The sequence below is a fragment of the Bremia lactucae genome, linkage group LG6, assembly GCF_004359215.1.
Source record: "Bremia lactucae strain SF5 linkage group LG6, whole genome shotgun sequence".
Lineage (NCBI taxonomy): Eukaryota > Oomycota > Peronosporomycetes > Peronosporales > Peronosporaceae > Bremia > Bremia lactucae.
This window is the reverse complement of record NC_090615.1, coordinates 5,951,323-5,959,018: the sequence shown is the minus strand read 5'-3', so window position 1 is coordinate 5,959,018 and position 7,696 is coordinate 5,951,323.

The following is a 7,696-nucleotide window of genomic DNA, read 5'->3' as shown; positions in this document are numbered from 1 at the left end:
TACATTTGGCCTTGTTTTTTTCTTTAGATCAGAAACTATCGGCGGAATAATAAATATTATCTTCTAGGAGGGGAAATAAATAAAGAAGTACAACATTATTATCGTTGTTGATTTTGACTTCAACAGTTCCAATATTTCCAAATTGGATAGTATTGATGCAATTAGACATTAGCTCTATTAATTGGGTGATTCAAGTCTAAATAAACCCGCCAATCGGTATAAGATACGATTGTTCGGTGCGCGAGGAGGCGCCATTCTTAGTTAGTTTTTAATAAAATAAGCTCAGTAGTAAATAGAAGATCATTACGTAGGAAACAAAAAATATAGTACAGCTTTACTTTTCTCTATTCTATAGCCTTCGTCTAGACCTTTTGAGCTAAATACTCTTAGCTTCATAAGAAATCTTTCTCTTCACCTTTGTGTGCGTGAAGATGCCTCGTTACACCTGGGAGCACTTTGTAGTATGTTTGCCATGTATCATATTAGCCTCAAATTAATTCTTATAGTGACTATAAGACAAGAAAAGCCCGCGGTCATTAAAGTATGCGCACATTGTCAGCTTTAGACTCCACTTGCAAATATTTGGCCCTTTACATTTGCTTGAATGTGCTCGGGATCTTCAAGATCCCCTTTTTTAATTGAGTGCACAGTCAACAGCATCACTATGCAAAGCTGACTTAACTAAGATGCCCCATTATGGTAGCACTCATAAACTTCTTCACGGATTGCGTCAACGCAACTAGCCTCTCGTGCTCCATTACAACCTCTGCCTGTTCTGGCAGTCTGTATCCATGGACTTCGTCTTCGGAATTTCCGACAACGAACATACGAAAAATGGTATTCCTGTTTGTTTTGATCTGTTCAGTAAAATTCTACATCTTGCTGCAGTACTGGAGTCGATCACAGCCAAAGGCTGTGATCGTGTCTTTGCTAACACTATAAATATAGTCCATTGGTTGCCCAGCAAACTGGGTTTAGATCGAAACCCTAGATTAATGGCGGAATTTTGGCAAATTGTGTTGAAATCACTTATGACACAATTGAAAATGTAAACTTCGGATGATCATAGAATAGATGGTCAGACGGAGCGAGCAAACCGTATTCTCAAAGAGATACTTCGCGGATACGTCTACTAAGTTAAGAATTAGAGAGAGTTCTTGCCGATGCTAGAATTTGCTAATAACAACTCGGCGCATGCTTCTACAAAGCATACACCATTTTCGTAAATGGCTTACGCCACCCACTTATACCCATCTTGTTTGAAGGCGATTCTTGTTCAAATAAGGGAGGGACTCGCTTGAGCAAAGAACCTTCTAGCTCTTGCTCATCACGCATTAGCACTAAGGCCAATGCGAAGGATACCAATGTTGATTTGATCAACATTGAAGTGAACGAACTCAGCAATAACAATAATGATATTACTGACTTCGATAACGATGCTGTTAGACTCAGCATCGATTAAAATATAATTAAATAATAGCGAATATACACTCAATAATGAAGAGATTGATATTTCGTCTGTGCCAGTCGGTCACACTGAAAGCAAAAATAAAACCCAGTCAGCAGGTGATTTCCTGTTGGCTAGAGAAGCAGTGATCTATTTAATATAGAATTTCATTGCAAATGCGGTCGACCGACAGAAACCGAACAATGAAAAAATAGAAGAACAAACATACTTCATTTTAAAATATTGACCTAGTCCTACTGTCTACGGTAAACCTACCAAAACATGTAGTGACGAATGTAGAAAGTAATAAATTACTGCCCAGCTGTATCGACCCCGTTTCGTGTACTGCATCGCTAAAGCAATGCCTACACAATCGAGCTGTCTCGTAAAATGCGCACGCATCCTACGTTATATATTGAGCGTCTCCTCCGTACCATCTGTACAAGGCTTATTCCAGTTCCGGATTACACAGGAACGATCAAGGCCATCCGCCAAAGCCTGATCGTCTCGAGCCAAAGCCTTATAATATCGGAAAGGAGTCTAATATACATGAGCCAGACGATCCACTCTTTCATCCAAGGAAGAGATTTTCTGACGAGCTGTCACCAGCTCATTTTGAAGAGACTGATGTGTTCTTTTGTTTGCCAGTTGATCAGTCGCAACCTCGCACAATTTCTCAACTGGTCACGAGAAAAATTATTTACCGTCGCCGCGGTGACGGGATCGCTCGTGATCAATGTCCTCCCTGAAAAAATAGAGGGCGTGATAACGATGTTGATTCGGGTCCGTCAAACAAGGCGAACTCGATTTTTCCCCCCTCTCCCCATCCATTGACGGATTTCGGTGGTGAGAGGCGGTTTCATGTTAAAAGCTTCTTAAACCACCGTGAGGTAAAGGGGGTTCAAACGAGTTATCTCGTTCGTTGGTGAGAGCATCCACCCTCGCATAATAGTTGGGGACCTCATTCCCAGCTGGTGATGGACATATTGGTTAGTACGACAATACGCATCCTCCTCGACAGAATGTCCATCGGAGAACGAGCGCTTCCCGCGCTAGTAAAAGGATTGAAGGCTCTCAATCTTTTGACGCATCTCGTGACAGATGATCGTCCTTCAATGGGGGCCTTTCAGGCAAAATGCTTTCTTAAGGTCATGCATGAACTGCACACTTAAAACAGCTTGTGCATGAGTCCCCCACGAGAGGCAAAAAAACTGCCTCTTTTAGACAAACGATGCAACTTGTAGCGTGCACTGACTACGATCCGCTTTTCGAACCGTTCACGGAAAGCATTAAGCTTGTCAAGCCAGACATCACGGCCTATGTTTTGTACATTCTGTACAAAGGCTGTCCAAGCTTGTAACGAAGGTTTGACAGCCTTTGCCTGATTGCAAGTGTACCATAGATGCCGGTAAAAGACATCGATGAAGAATTCCATCTCATCATCATCAGGCTTGTGAAGGAAGATGATATTGATAGTTGGTCATATCAATGAGGTTTCCTTTAGAGGGTTGCCAAGACCTTTTAGCAGGAGCGTATTGCAACGTATTGCGGTCCCTATCCTGTGGGCTCATGTTAACGTTAACGTAAACGTGGCCCGGGGGCGATCCCTAGCATCACTTATTTTCTGGTGATGCAAACTAGGACCACCAGCAGCACTCTTCACTTCGCGACCACTTAGTTCCAAGCGATGCATAAAAATGTCACCAGAGTGGTCATCGCCCACGAAGTCATCTGATGATGGCTCGCCACCAAAGAGGTCTGACGAGTCGAACAACCTTGTCATCACCTTTCTGGTCGTCACATTAGAGCCCAAAGGTCTAATGGACTGGCCCCGGCAATCCGGCAGCCGTTACAATAGATACTGAGGCGGGCGATGCCGGTGACTTGGCCAGTCACTTAAAGTTGGTGTAGCAGGTGGCTTGTAACCGTCGCCTGCAATATTATCAACAGATGACATGTTCCAATCACCTCCTACTCCCGTTGGAAGTGACACATCCCCCGCCGGGATGTGTCACCTCCGCTAATGGTAGATACATTAGCGTCTACTGAAGCATTTGCCTTACTGGCAGCTACACTGATCCCACGGGTCACGTACACAGACTTATTCGTCGTGCAAATTACAGGGAAAGATAAAAAAATCTTTCCTGTCACCCTACATCAGACACTATAGTGACTGTTGGTTGAGGGGGGTGATGTAACGGGGTGACCCTATCATTTCCTATGAGAGGGATAATACTATTTCTTTCATATAAGAGGAAATAAACAAAGAAGTACAAAATTATTATCGATATTAATTTTGACTCAAAAAGTTCCAACGTTCTTTCTAGATAATTAGATTATATTTATGCTATAGACATTACCTCTATTGATTGGTTGATTGAAGTCTAAATCCACCCCGTCAATCGTTATAAGACACGATAGTGCGGTGCGCAAGGAGACGCCATACTTAGTTTGATATGAATATAATAAGCTTAGTAGTAATTGGAAGATCGTTACGTAGGAAGCCACATATATTTATACAGTTTTACTTCTCTTTACTTCAAATCCTTTGAATTACCTTTGGTAGCTAAAGCCCTTTAGCTACGTAGAAACTTTACTCTATACTCTTGTGTACGTGAAGTTTCGAGGCACATCACCTACACTGTAATCAGTGCAAAGTTTACTTGTACTGATCAGGACTTGTGGAAGGTGCCTTGTTACAGTTAGCGTGTTTTATGACGCTTCAAAAGCTCATTTATGTTGTTGTGTTTTGTGACGCTCATGCAGCAGATCTTGGCGAAACCTCTTCGATCGCGGACGAATTATGGATATTCGGATCGGTGTGAAAAGAGATTTGTCGTCACGAGTGGCGGCGTGTCAAAAGCAAGCAAAGACATTAAATTGTCGAAAGATGATTTAGAAGGGCGCATTAATATTTAGTGCGTTTTGATTGGCAATGATCGGGGGGGGGGTATAACTGGTAAGGAAGGATTGGCTATGGGTCGAGGGGGGGGGCGGTGCAACTAGCAATGTACATATAGCCTCATTAGGAAATTATTATATAATGCAACGGGACACCCCGCAACAGTTAAAATGTATTAATATGGAAAATGTTCCATGCCACCATTTGGTTGTTTCCACCCCATGCAAATATAAATGACCGTCGCTGCCAACTTGATTTTTAGTAGCCAATAGAAAGCATTATGTATTGTGCTTCGCATAATTTTCATAAGCGTAAAACTAGTAGCGGCTAGGTCGGACACAAAGACAATTACAGATGCCTCGTGTGATCTTAACCGATCGAATGGCGGGCTTACAACTACGACAATTAACAAGATCTTAGCAATGTACACGGGTTCGAGCATCGAGTGCGATATATGAGTCGAGATGGTGCAGCAAGCCGTTCAGAATGCTTCAATCAGCAACTCAATGAAAACTTCAACAATACACCTAATGGGACCCACAGGTTGGACGTGTGAGCACATTGAAACCTCTACCCAGTAGTACCATTCAATCTCGACAAGGACCAAACTATCGCAGACTGTACGTTCGTCAGAAGATTGGAAGGCCCGTAATTTGGCAACGGCCAAGCAATTTTACTCGATGTGGTTGACGCAGTTTCTCGAACAGACGGATGTTGATGACGCCGCGGCAAATCATGTAGCGACTTTTGAATTTGCTTCCCCGAGATGGTCGTATCTGTCAGCTACCCGTGCGAATATTTGCCCTCTACCAAATTTGATTGCCAGGAAGGCCTCGTGGATACGGTCTTGGGCTTCTAGCGCTTTGTGCTTATAAAGAAATTTGCCGTTTCGCGTTTTATGACAACAAGGCAAGCTGCTGGCATCATTTGGAAGAAGAATCCGAAACGCAAATTTACGTTTACGACGCGCGACGAGATTCGGCTGAGCCGCGAGGTCACCTACATGGCATCCAAATGCAAATAGAAGTTGACATTTCTGCATTCCAAATGTCAGACGCCGAACGAAAAAAAGGGCAGCAAATGTGGAAAGGGCGTTACAGGCCTCGACTTCGAAGCGTGTGCTTTCTTTTCGATCCGTTGATATTGAGTGGTAATTTCGCTTATTTACAATTCGTAAGGATATTGGACAGTAGATCAACGCAATGATATTTTCCGCTTATGTAAAAATATGCCAAGCGCAATTCATAAGAGTGGAAATAACCAAATGGCGGGGTGGAATAACATTTTTCTCTAAAACATATAAGTCTCAAAGTAGTTCCTTCCCACAGTGCTGACATAAATCTATAAGTATACAAATATGTAAAGCACCTCATTGCTTACCGTCCCTGTCGCGCATTGGGTAGGTTGATACAATCCGCATGAATTTAGAGAGGGTTTGTGTAACTAGGTGTATCGTTACATGAAATTAAAGATTGTTAAATAATATATTATCTTTAAGGTGGATAATACTTTGAGAATATTACTTTACATGGTAATATTCTAAAGGCTTATCCATTGGTAGATATAGACAGACCACTTTATCTACTTTCTCCGCGGCCCAGTCAGCGCTGGACGCGCGCAAAGAGAAAAACAGATAAGACTTTTAGTACATGTTTTGTATTAGTTTTTAATTAAGTTATAATTAAGTAGGTAGACAAGAAGAACTTGATTACATAATACAGTTCTCATTTAACCCTCTTTAAAGCAAGTGTTATAAGGAGAAGACTTCCTCTGCAAACACTAGTGATCGCGAAGTAACGTGAGGCACCACTCGCACTGAGGCAGTGCAAAGTGGACTTGTACTGAAGCAGTACAATTCGTAGTGCCCCGTTACACCTGGTAGCACTTTGTAGTCCGTCTAAGGACCACAGTTCCAATCATCTAACATGGACATGTTGGATGATAATGGAAATATGCATCACGATTCGCGTGACAGCTTTTCCTTTCTAAGTTATATAGAAAGGAGTGCGGTCGAAGGAATGAGTTCGACCGCAGGGAATAATGCCATCCTGGCCATGCTGTCCAGTTTGGACAGAGATTATCTCCATTTAGCGATCGCTAAGTCTAAACAACATGAACTTGACGAGATGAAGGGAAAGATAGCCTTGCTTAATCAGCAAGGCTCTTAACAGGGAGAACTGTTGAGGTTACAACAGGTACATAACCCTGTACCTGGGATGACGCACACGCGTCGTCTGAAAATTTTAAAAATTGGCATCTCTAAGTATAGTGGAGTCAAAGAAGACTCCCTCTTTATAGAATTTTTGTCGAGTTGGACGATGCCATAGGGCGCGTCACACCGTTGACGAGCAAATGCAAGTCGCATTTGCTCAGTCAAATTCGGCAGGTCTTGCCAAAACTTGGGCATTGGGCCTTAAGTTGCGCGACCCACATGTCTTTGGGTCGCTAAAGATTTTTAAAGCCCGGCTCAAACAGACGTTTGAGCCGCCTAGGGCTGAGTTCAGAGCTCGATCAGATCTTGTGAAGTTCAAGCAAGGCAAGCGTGATGTGCACGCATATGCCCAGCACATACGACTCTTAGCGAATTGTATCACGAACAACCCATTCCATGAACACACGTTGATTACGGTGTTCATGAAAGGTCTTACCCATGGTCCCGTAAAGACCTATCTGTTCCGCTTGGAACTGGATACGCTTGAAGAAGCAATATCCGATGCGGAACAGGAGGACTTTAGCTTGAGACAGGCTCAAGCTTGTTCGTCATCATATCGTTCACCAAGACGACACGAATTAAAAGGTCCAGAACTCATGGACCTCTCTTACGTCGAAAGCGAGAGAGCTCGCTTTCCGAACAATAAGCGATCGCAGAATTGCCATCGCTGTCAAAAATAAGGACACTACGCTCATGACTGTAGTGCCCCACGTCCAGCACCGAAAGGTACTGAACGTGATTTTGGACCATATGCAAAAAAGGGCAACGGTCGCGGATCCGACGTTCTTGCGATATCGCAACAGCGAGGCGGACTGCCAAAAAAATGGTCGGGGTCAGTAGGGGCGCAACGCCATGATGATCCAGCAACCTCATGAGAATTTGCAAATCTCTTGACTAAAGTTGCTCCAGACACACAATCATTATGTGTCTTCGCACCTGGTGATGAGGAATCCCTCATCACCTTCAAGTTGAAAGTGACAAATGATTTGTCATTCAGAGCCCTAGTCGACTGCGGAGCGTCGAATAACTTTATTCGTCGCCAGTCACTAGAGGTTCGTAGGCTCAAATATATTGAGCGCGACATCCCTCCAACGAGGATGACGGTGCGTCTAGCGACAGGCGCATCGATAACAGT